The 12,117-nt window shown below is 44.3% G+C and overlaps 1 protein-coding gene across 1 annotated transcript in view; it reads left to right on the top strand.

The window, feature by feature from the left end:
- LOC127911325 (cAMP and cAMP-inhibited cGMP 3',5'-cyclic phosphodiesterase 10A-like) overlaps window positions 1-12,117 on the top strand; it is a 279,068-nt gene that overhangs the window by 115,053 nt on the left and 151,898 nt on the right.

Raw genomic sequence — 12,117 nt, 5'->3', positions numbered from 1 at the left:
ACTACTCACGATACCCTGGTAACCCACAACACCACTACTACCCTGGTAACCCACACCACCACCACTACTACCCTGGTAACCCACAACACCACTACCACTACCCAGGTAACCCACAACACCACTACCACTACCCAGGTAACCCACAACACCACTACCACCACCCAGGTAACCCACAACACCACTACCACTACCCTGGTAACCCACAACACCACTACCACTACCCTGGTAACCCACAACACCACTAGCACTACCCTGGTAACCCACAACACCACTACCACTACCCAGGTAACCCACAACACCACTACTCCTGTTACATCTGCCTCTATTGAGCACCAGAGAGTGTATAAAGTGAAGAGCTGCAGGTGTGTATAAAGTGCTTCTGAAGACGTAATGAATGCTCTATAAAGCCTTTATTAGAGTTGCAGGTGTGTATATAAAGTGAAGACGTAATGAATGCTCTATAAAGCCTTTATTAGAGCTGCAGGTGTGTATATAAAGTGAAGACGTAATGAATGCTCTATAAAGCCTTTAAAGCCTATTATTAGAGTTGCAGGTGTGTATATAAAGTGAAGACGTAATGAATGCTCTATAAAGCCTTTATTAGAGCTGCAGGTGTGTATAAAGTGAAGACGTAATGAATGCTCTATAAAGCCTTTATTAGAGCTGCAGGTGTGTATAAAGTGAAGACGTAATGAATGCTCTATAAAGCCTTTATTAGAGCTGCAGGTGAACACCGATCTCACACATCCCGTCTCCATCTTTTGTTCAGAAGTGATTTGTCAATTGCCATTTAGCAGAAGTTTATTTTTATTTTTTATACAAAAGCAACTTTTTACGTACTGGTGGCCCCGGGAATTGAACCCAAAACCCTGGTGTTACAAGCACCCTGCTCCACCAGCTATGCCTTACAGGACCAGGGAACGAGCATTGTTCCTATCATACTCTCACCGTCAGCTTGCAGCTGTCCATTGTTAGCACAGGACATATAACCTCGTTGGGTACAAACGTCCTTTGTTCTGTAAGGATGCGTTATTTAGCACATTGGCTTTATGCAGAGCGACTTACAGTTAGTGCACGTTTAAGGTAGGTCGACGAGACAACCACATTTCCACCCCCATTTCAATGCATTTGTTTTATTCAGCCTCGCGGGGTGTCTCCTTTAATCACGTCTGTGATAGACAGAATAGTAGACAGAAAGAAAGGGAGACAGAGAAAGAGGAGAGAGAGAAAGGGAGACAGAGAAAGAGGAGAGAGAGAAAGGGAGAGACAGGAGAGAGAGAAAGGGAGACAGAGAAAGAGGAGAGAGAGAAAGGGAGAGACAGGAGAGAGAGAAAGGGAGACAGAAAGAGGAGTGAAAGGGAGAGAGAGGAGAGAGAAAGACAGGAGAGAGAGAGACAGGAGAGAGAGACAAGAGAGAGAGAAAGGGAGAGACAGGAGAGAGAGAAAGGGAGAGAGAGAAAGAGGAGAGACAGAGAAAGAGGAGAGAGAAAGGGAGAGACAGAGAAAGAGGAGAGAGAGAGAAAGAGGAGAGAGAGAAAGGAGAGAAAGTGGAGAGAGAGGAGAGAGAGTGTGATTGACAGGATTAATTAAAGGAGAGAGAGAAGGAGAGGGTCTGCTGGGTCTCTATGGGTCATTAGACGTGTTTGGAACAGGCAAGTTGAGTCTACGCTTGCCTCACAGACCAAGCACATCCATCACTTGCCCACAGGCCTGGCTGGCCCTCCGCCCAGCTCTCCTACTGACGTCAGAAACAACCTCCTGGGACCAGCGCCGGCCTGAATGGAGGCAGGCTGTGTGTGTGTGCGTGTGTGCGTGTGTGTGTGTGTGTGTGTGTGTGTGTGTGTGTGTGTGTGTGTGTGTGTGTGTGTGTGTGTGTGTGTGTGTGTGTGTGTGTGTGTGTGTGTGTGTGTGTGTTTGTGTGTGTGTGTGTGTGTGTGTGTGTGTGTGTGTGTGTGTGTGTGTGTGTGTGTGTGTGTGTGTGTGTGTGTGTGTGTGTGTGTGTGTGGAATGGGGTAGCCAATGGTGTGTGTGTGAGTTAGGGAAGGGGTAGGAGAGCTGGTAGATTTGTCGCATTTTGGAGCAGGTTTCTATTTTTCTACATGAGGGCTCCAGTCCAGAGTCGTGTTGCCAGCCATGCAGATAGGGTATAGCAGGGTAGAGCAGGGTGGGGTGGGTTAGGGTAGTGTATGGTAGGGAGGGACAGGGTATAATAATGTAATGTGGGTTAGGGTAGTGTATGGTAGGGAGGGACAGGGTATAGCAGGGTAGAGCAGGGTGGGGTGGGTTAGGGTAGTGTATGGTAGGGAGGGACAGGGTATAGCAGGGTAGAGCAGGGTGGGGTGGGTTAGGGTAGTGTATGGTAGGGAGGGATAGGGTATAGCAGGGTAGAGCAGGGTGGGGTGGGTTAGGGTAGTGTATGGTAGGGAGGGATAGGGTATAGCAGGGTGGGGTGGGTTAGGGTAGTGTATGGTAGGGAGGGATAGGGTGGAACGGGATAGGGTAAAATAATGTAAGGTGGGTTAGGGTAGTGTATGGTAGGGAGGGACAGGGTAGGGTAAAATAATGTAAGGTGGGTTAGGGTAGTGTATGGTAGGGAGGGATAGGGTAAAATAATGTAAGGTGGGTTAGGGTAGTGTATGGTAGGGAGGGACAGGATAGGGTAAAATAATGTAAGGTGGGTTAGGGTAGTGTATGGTAGGGAGGGATAGGGTATAGCAGGGTGGGGTGGGTTAGGGTAGTGTATGGTAGGGAGGGATAGGGTATAGCAGGGTGGGGTGGGTTAGGGTAGTGTATGGTAGGGAGGGACAGGGTATAATAATGTAAGGTGGGTTAGGGTAGTGTATGGTAGGGAGGGATAGGGTATAATAATGTAAGGTGGGTTAGGGTAGTGTATGGTAGGGAGGGACAGGGTAGGGTAAAATAATGTAAGGTGTAGGGTAGTGTATTAGGGTAGTGTATGGTAGGGAGGGTAAATAATGTAAGGTGGGTTAGGGTAGTGTATGGTAGGGAGGGACAGGGTAGGGTATAATAATGTAAGGTGGGTTAGGGTAGTGTATGGTAGGGAGGGACAGGATAGGGTATAATAATGTAAGGTGGGTTAGGGTAGTGTATGGTAGGGAGGGACAGGATAGGGTATAATAATGTAAGGTGGGTTAGGGTAGTGTATGGTAGGGAGGGATAGGGTATAATAATGTAAGGTGGGTTAGGGTAGTGTATGGTAGGGAGGGATAGGGTATAATAATGTAAGGTGGGTTAGGGTAGTGTATGGTAGGGAGGGATAGGGTATAATAATGTAAGGTGGGTTAGGGTAGTGTATGGTAGGGAGGGACAGGATAGGGTATAATAATGTAAGGTGGGTTAGGGTAGTGTATGGTAGGGAGGGATAGGGTAAAATAATGTAAGGTGGGTTAGGGTAGTGTATGGTAGGGAGGGACAGGATAGGGTGGAACAGGATAGGGTAAAATCAGGTTGGATAGAGTCAGACCAGGTTGGGTAGGAAGGGTAAGGTAGGGTAGGATAGGGTAAATAAGGTAGGGTAGAATAGGGTTGGATAGAGTCAGACCAGGTTGGGTAGGAAGGGTAAGGTAGGGTAGGATAGGGTAAATAAGGTAGGGTAGAATAAGGTTGGATAGAGTCAGACCAGGTTGGGTAGGAAGGGTAAGGTAGGGTAGGATTGGGTAAATAAGGTAGGGTAGAATAAGGTTGGATAGAGTCAGACCAGGTTGGGTAGGGAAGGGTAAAGTAGGGTAGGGTAAAACATGGTAGGGTAGGGTGGATTGGATTGGGTAGGGTAAGGTAAAATAAGGTAGGGTAGGGTAAGGTAGGGTAGGATAAGGTAAATAAGGTAGGGTAGGGTAAGGTATAATAAGGTATGGTAGGATAAGGTAGGGTAGGGTAAGGTAAAATAAGGTATGGTAGGATAAGGTAGGGTAAGGTTGGGTAGGGTAGGGTGAGGTAAAATAAGGTAGGGTAGGATAAGTTAGGGTAGGGTAGGGTAAGGTAAAATAAGGTAGGGTAGGGTAAGGTAGGGTAGGGTAAGGTAAAATAAGGTATGATAGGATAAGGTAGGGTAGGGTAGGGTAAGGTAAAATATGGTAAGGTAAGGTAGGGTAGGGTAGGGTGAGGTAAATAAGGTATGGTAGGATAAGGTAGGGTAGGGTAGGATAGGGTAGGGTAAGGTAAATAAGGTATGGTAGGATAAGGTAGGGTAGGGTAGGGTAAGGTAAATAAGGTATGGTAGGATAAGGTTGGGTAGGGTAGGGTAAATAAGGTATGGTAGGATAAGGTAGGGTAGGGTAGGGTAGGGTAGGGTAAATCAGGTATGGTAGGATAAGGTAGGGTAGGGTAGGGTAGGGTAAATAAGGTATGGTAGGATAAGGTAGGGTAGGGTAGGATAAAAACATTTAAAGATAATAACTTTTTGGGGTGGTAGGTAGCTTAGTGGTTAGAGCGTTTCAGAATGTCAGAACTTCAGCATAACGTTTCCTACAGGTTTCTTTGTGGTTCTATTGAAAGTCTAAAATTGTTCTGACGATGTTAAGAAAACTTCCCATGAAAACCACAAGAAAACTTTAGTAATGTTTTATATCATAAATCTGCCAGTTGAGGACTCGTGAGGTGTCTGTTTCTCAAACTAGACAATCTAATGTACTTGTCTTCTTGCTAAGTTGTGCACCGGGGCCTCCCACTCCTCTTTCTATTCTGGTTAGAGCCAGTTTGCGCTGTTCTGTGAAGGGAGTAGTACACAGCGTGACCCCAAACGTTTGAACGGTAGTGTATATATATATATAGGATAAAGCACACATCACGAACAGAGAGACGACACAACACGACATAAAGAGAGACCTAAAACGACAACATGGCAAGGTAAAATAAGGTAGGTTATGGTAAGGCAGGGTAAAATAAGGTAGGGTAGGATAAGGCAAGGTAGGGTAGGATAAGGTAGGGTAGGGTAAGGTAGGAAGGGGTAGGTGCTGTCTTACAGCGCTGGGTCTCTCTAAGATGGCCTCTATTAGGCTATACTGAGAGATGACTGACTGAGAGCTTGGATCAGATTGAGAACACACACACACACCTCACAATACTCTCTATGATTGTGTGTTCACTCTGGGTCACAGACAAGACTCTGTGACTGTGTGGTCACTCTGGGTCACAGACAACACTCTCTGTGACGGTGTGGTCACTCTGGGTCACAGACAAGACTCTCTGTGACTGTGTGGTCACTCTGGGTCACAGACAACACTCTCTGTGACCGTGTGGTCACTCTGGGTCACAGACAAGACTCTCCGTTGACCAGAGCCCTATATAGTACACAACTGTTGACCAGAGCTCTATATAGTACACTACTGTTGACCAGAGCCCTATATAGTACACAACTGTTGACCAGAGCCCTATATAGTACACTACTGTTGACCAGAGCCCTATATAGTACACAACTGTTGACCAGAGCCCTATATAGTACACTACTGTTGACCAGAGCCCTATATAGTGCACTACTGTTGACCAGAGCCCTATATAGTGCACTACTTTAGACCAGAGCCCTATATTGTGCACTACTGTTGACCAGAGCCCTATGGACCCTGGTCAAAAGGAGTGCACCGTATAGTGAGTAGGGTGCCATTTGGGACACAGACTGATATGTCTTTAAAATATTAAGAACGCCTGCTCTTTCCCATGACACAGACTGATATGTCTTTAAAATATTAAGAACGCCTGCTCTTTCCCATGACACAGACTGATATGTCTTTAAAATATTAAGAACGCCTGCTCTTTCCCATGACACAGACTGATATGTCTTTATAATATTAAGAACGCCTGCTCTTTCCCATGACACAGACTGATATGTCTTTAAAATATTAAGAACGCCTGCTCTTTCCCATGACACAGACTGATATGTCTTTATAATATTAAGAACGCCTGCTCTTTCCCATGACACAGACTGATATGTCTTTAAAATATTAAGAACGCCTGCTCTTTCCCATGACACAGACTGATATGTCTTTATAATATTAAGAACGCCTGCTCTTTCCCATGACACAGACTGATATATCTTTAAAATATTACGAACGCCTGCTCTTTCCCATGACACAGACTGATATGTCTTTATAATATTAAGAACGCCTGCTCTTTCCCATGACACAGACTGATATGTCTTTATAATATTAAGAACGCCTGCTCTTTCCCATGACACAGACTGATATGTCTTTATAATATTAAGAACGCCTGCTCTTTCCCATGACACAGACTGATATGTCTTTATAATATTAAGAACGCCTGCTCTTTCCCATGACACAGACTGATATGTCTTTATAATATTAAGAACGCCTGCTCTTTCCCATGACACAGACTGATATGTCTTTATAATATTAAGAACGCCTGCTCTTTCCCATGACACAGACTGATATGTCTTTAAAATATTAAGAACGCCTGCTCTTTCCCATGACACAGACTGATATGTCTTTAAAATATTAAGAACGCCTGCTCTTTCCCATGACACAGACTGATATGTCTTTAAAATATTAAGAACGCCTGCTCTTTCCCATGACACAGACTGATATGTCTTTAAAATATTAAGAACGCCTGCTCTTTCCCATGACACAGACTGATATGTCTTTAAAATATTAAGAACGCCTGCTCTTTCCCATGACACAGACTGATATGTCTTTATAATATTAAGAACGCCTGCTCTTTCCCATGACACAGACTGATATGTCTTTATAATATTAAGAACGCCTGCTCTTTCCCATGACACAGACTGATATATCTTTAAAATATTACGAACGCCTGCTCTTTCCCATGACACAGACTGATATGTCTTTATAATATTAAGAACGCCTGCTCTTTCCCATGACACAGACTGATATGTCTTTATAATATTAAGAACGCCTGCTCTTTCCCATGACACAGACTGATATGTCTTTATAATATTAAGAACGCCTGCTCTTTCCCATGACACAGACTGATATGTCTTTATAATATTAAGAACGCCTGCTCTTTCCCATGACACAGACTGATATGTCTTTATAATATTAAGAACGCCTGCTCTTTCCCATGACACAGACTGATATGTCTTTAAATATTAAGAACGCCTGCTCTTTCCCATGACACAGACTGATATGTCTTTATAATATTAAGAACGCCTGCTCTTTCCCATGACACAGACTGATATGTCTTTAAAATATTAAGAACGCCTGCTCTTTCCCATGACACAGACTGATATGTCTTTAAAATATTAAGAACGCCTGCTCTTTCCCATGACACAGACTGATATGTCTTTAAAATATTAAGAACGCCTGCTCTTTCCCATGACACAGACTGATATGTCTTTAAAATATTAAGAACGCCTGCTCTTTCCCATGACACAGACTGATATGTCTTTAAAATATTAAGAACGCCTGCTCTTTCCCATGACACAGACTGATATGTCTTTAAAATATTAAGAACGCCTGCTCTTTCCCATGACACAGACTGATATGTCTTTAAAATATTAAGAACGCCTGCTCTTTCCCATGACACAGACTGATATGTCTTTAAAATATTAAGAACGCCTGCTCTTTCCCATGACACAGACTGATATGTCTTTATAATATTAAGAACGCCTGCTCTTTCCCATGACACAGACTGATATGTCTTTAAAATATTAAGAACGCCTGCTCTTTCCCATGACACAGACTGATATGTCTTTATAATATTAAGAACGCCTGCTCTTTCCCATGACACAGACTGATATGTCTTTATAATATTAAGAACGCCTGCTCTTTCCCATGACACAGACTGATATGTCTTTAAAATATTAAGAACGCCTGCTCTTTCCCATGACACAGACTGATATGTCTTTATAATATTAAGAACGCCTGCTCTTTCCCATGACACAGACTGATATGTCTTTATAATATTAAGAACGCCTGCTCTTTCCCATGACACAGACTGACCAGGTGAATTCAGGTGAAAAGCTGTGATCCCTTATTGAAGTAGGATTTATAAGCCTTGAGGCATTTGAGACATGTATTGTGTATGTGTGGCATTCAGATGGTATATGGGCAAGACAACAGATTTAAGTGCCTTTGAACGAGGTATGGTAGTAGGTGCCTTTGAACGGGGTATGGTAGTAGGTGCCTTTGAACGGGGTATGGTAGTAGGTGCCTTTGAACGGGGTATGGTAGTAGGTGCCTTTGAACGGGGTATGGTAGTAGGTGCCTTTGAACGGGGTATGGTAGTAGGTGCCTTTGAACGGGGTATGGTAGTAGGTGCCTTTGAACGGGGTATGGTAGTAGGTGCCTTTGAACGGGGTATGGTAGTAGGTGCCTTTGAACGGGGTATGGTAGTAGGTGCCTTTGAGGGGTATGGTAGTAGGTGCCTTTGAACGGGGTATGGTAGTAGGTGCCTTTGAACGGGGTATGGTAGTAGGTGCCTTTGAACGGGGTATGGTAGTAGGTGTCTTTGAACAGGGTATGGTAGTAGGTGCCTTTGAACGGGGTATGGTAGTAGGTGTCTTTGAACGGGGTATGGTAGTAGGTGCCTTTGAACGGGGTATGGTAGTAGGTGCCTTTGAACAGGGTATGGTAGTAGGTGCCTTTGAACGGGGTATGGTAGTAGGTGTCTTTGAACGGGGTATGGTAGTAGGTGCCTTTGAACGGGGTATGGTAGTAGGTGCCTTTGAACAGGGTATGGTAGTAGGTGTCTTTGAACGGGGTATGGTAGTAGGTGCCTTTGAACGGGGTATGGTAGTAGGTGCCTTTGAACAGGGTATGGTAGTAGGTGCCTTTGAACGGGGTATGGTAGTAGGTGCCTTTGAACGGGGTATGGTAGTAGGTGCCTTTGAACGGGGTATGGTAGTAGGTGCCTTTGAACGGGGTATGGTAGTAGGTGCCTTTGAACGGGGTATGGTAGTAGGTGCCTTTGAACGGGGTATGGTAGTAGGTGCCTTTGAACAGGGTATGGTAGTAGGTGCCTTTGAACAGGGTAGTAGGTGCCTTTGAACAGGGTATGGTAGTAGGTGCCTTTGAACGGGGTATGGTAGTAGGTGCCTTTGAACGGGGTATGGTAGTAGGTGCCTTTGAACGGGGTATGGTAGTAGGTGCCTTTGAACGGGGTATGGTAGTAGGTGCCTTTGAACGGGGTATGGTAGTAGGTGCCTTTGAACGGGGTATGGTAGTAGGTGCCAGGAGCACCGGTTTGTGTCAAGAACTGCAACGCTGCTGTGTTTTTCACCCTCAATAGTTTCCTGTCTGTATCAAGGATGTTCCACCACCCAAAGGACATCCAGGCAACTTGACACAACTGTGGGAAGCGTTTGAGTCGACATGGACCAGCATCCCTGTGGAACGCTTTCAACACCTTGGAGAGTCCATTGCCCCGACGAAATGAGGCTGTTCTGAGGACAAAAGGGGGGGCAATTCAATGTTAGGAAGGTGTTCTTAATGTCTTGTTAGCTCAGTGTATTATACACATTGAAAACCAGAACGGGTCACTCTTCCGCCGTCTGGATTCAGTCCATGATGACTCTAAAGTTCGTTGCTGGTTTGCACAGAGTCTGTTAGAGCACTAATTACCTGTAAGTTAGATACAGGGTTGTTTGTCTCTGCATATCACCTGTTAGTTAGAGACAGGGTTGTTTGTCTCTTCATATCACCTGTTAGTTAGAGACAGGGTTGTTTGTCTCTCCATATCACCTGTTAGTTAGAGACAGGGTTGTTTGTCTCTCCACATCACCTGTTAGTTAGAGACAGGGTTGTTTGTCTCTTCATATCACCTGTTAGTTAGAGACAGGGTTGGTTGTCTCTTCATATCACCTGTTAGTTAGAGACAGGGTTGGTTGTCTCTTCATATCACCTGTTAGTTAGAGACAGGGTTGTTTGTCTCTTCATATCACCTGTTAGTTAGAGACAGGGTTGTTTGTCTCTGCATATCACCTGTTAGTTAGAGACAGGGTTGGTTGTCTCTTCATATCACCTGTTAGTTAGAGACAGGGTTGTTTGTCTCTTCATATCACCTGTTAGTTAGAGACAGGGTTGGTTGTCTCTTCATATCACCTGTTAGTTAGAGACAGGGTTGTTTGTCTCTGCATATCACCTGTTAGTTAGAGACAGGGTTGTTTGTCTCTGCATATCACCTGTTAGTTAGAGACAGGGTTGTTTGTCTCTGCATATCACCTGTTAGTTAGAGACAGGGTTGTTTGTCTCTCCATATCACCTGTTAGTTAGAGACAGGGTTGTTTGTCTCTGCATATCACCTGTTAGTTAGAGACAGGGTTGTTTGTCTCTCCATATCACCTGTTAGTTAGAGACAGGGTTGGTTGTCTCTTCATATCACCTGTTAGTTAGAGACAGGGTTGTTTGTCTCTTCATATCACCTGTTAGTTAGAGACAGGTTTGGTTGTCTCTGCATATCACCTGTTAGTTAGAGACAGGGTTGTTTGTCTCTTCATATCACCTGTTAGTTAGAGACAGGGTTGGTTGTCTCTCCATATCACCTGTTAGTTAGAGACAGGGTTGGTTGTCTCTTCATATCACCTGTTAGTTAGAGACAGGGTTGTTTGTTTCTGCATATCACCTGTTAGTTAGAGACAGGGTTGGTTGTCTCTTCATATCACCTGTTAGTTAGAGACAGGGTTGGTTGTCTCTTCATATCACCTGTTAGTTAGAGACAGGGTTGGTTGTCTCTCCATATCACCTGTTAGTTAGAGACAGGGTTGGTTGTCTCTGCATATCACCTGTTAGTTAGAGACAGGGTTGGTTGTCTCTTCATATCACCTGTTAGTTAGAGACAGGGTTGTTTGTCTCTTCATATCACCTGTTAGTTAGAGACAGGGTTGGTTGTCTCTTCATATCACCTGTTAGTTAGAGACAGGGTTGGTTGTCTCTTCATATCACCTGTTAGTTAGAGACAGGGTTGGTTGTCTCTTCATATCACCTGTTAGTTAGAGACAGGGTTGGTTTGTCTCTTCATATCACCTGTTAGTTAGAGACAGGGTTGTTTGTCTCTGCATATCACCTGTTAGTTAGAGACAGGGTTGGTTGTCTCTTCATATCACCTGTTAGTTAGAGACAGGGTTGGTTGTCTCTTCATATCACCTGTTAGTTAGAGACAGGGTTGGTTGTCTCTTCATATCACCTGTTAGTTAGAGACAGGGTTGTTTGTCTCTTCATATCACCTGTTAGTTAGAGACAGGGTTGGTTGTCTCTTCATATCACCTGTTAGTTAGAGACAGGGTTGGTTGTCTCTTCATATCACCTGTTAGTTAGAGACAGGGTTGGTTGTCTCTTCATATCACCTGTTAGTTAGAGACAGGGTTGGTTGTCTCTTCATATCACCTGTTAGTTAGAGACAGGGTTGGTTGTCTCTTCATATCACCTGTTAGTTAGAGACAGGGTTGGTTGTCTCTTCATATCACCTGTTAGTTAGAGACAGGGTTGGTTGTCTCTTCATATCACCTGTTAGTTAGAGACAGGGTTGGTTGTCTCTTCATATCACCTGTTAGTTAGAGACAGGGTTGTTTGTCTCTTCATATCACCTGTTAGTTAGAGACAGGGTTGGTTGTCTCTTCATATCACCTGTTAGTTAGAGACAGGGTTGGTTGTCTCTTCATATCACCTGTTAGTTAGAGACAGGGTTGGTTGTCTCTTCATATCACCTGTTAGTTAGAGACAGGGTTGGTTGTCTCTTCATATCACCTGTTAGTTAGAGACAGGGTTGTTTGTCTCTGCATATCACCTGTTAGTTAGAGACAGGGTTGGTTGTCTCTTCATATCACCTGTTAGTTAGAGACAGGGTTGGTTGTCTCTTCATATCACCTGTTAGTTAGAGACAGGGTTGGTTGTCTCTTCATATCACCTGTTAGTTAGAGACAGGGTTGTTTGTCTCTTCATATCACCTGTTAGTTAGAGACAGGGTTGGTTGTCTCTTCATATCACCTGTTAGTTAGAGACAGGGTTGGTTGTCTCTTCATATCACCTGTTAGTTAGAGACAGGGTTGGTTGTCTCTTCATATCACCTGTTAGTTAGAGACAGGGTTGTTTGTCTCTTCATATCACCTGTTAGTTAGAGACAGGGTTGGTTGTCTCTTCATATCACCTGTTAGTTAGAGACAGGGTTGGTTGTCTCTTCATATCACCTGTT

The sequence above is a fragment of the Oncorhynchus keta genome, chromosome 24 (assembly GCF_023373465.1).
Source record: "Oncorhynchus keta strain PuntledgeMale-10-30-2019 chromosome 24, Oket_V2, whole genome shotgun sequence".
Classification (NCBI taxonomy): Eukaryota; Metazoa; Chordata; class Actinopteri; order Salmoniformes; family Salmonidae; genus Oncorhynchus; species Oncorhynchus keta.
The sequence above is the reverse complement of the archived record's forward strand: the minus strand, read 5'-3'. Positions and strand labels throughout refer to the sequence as shown.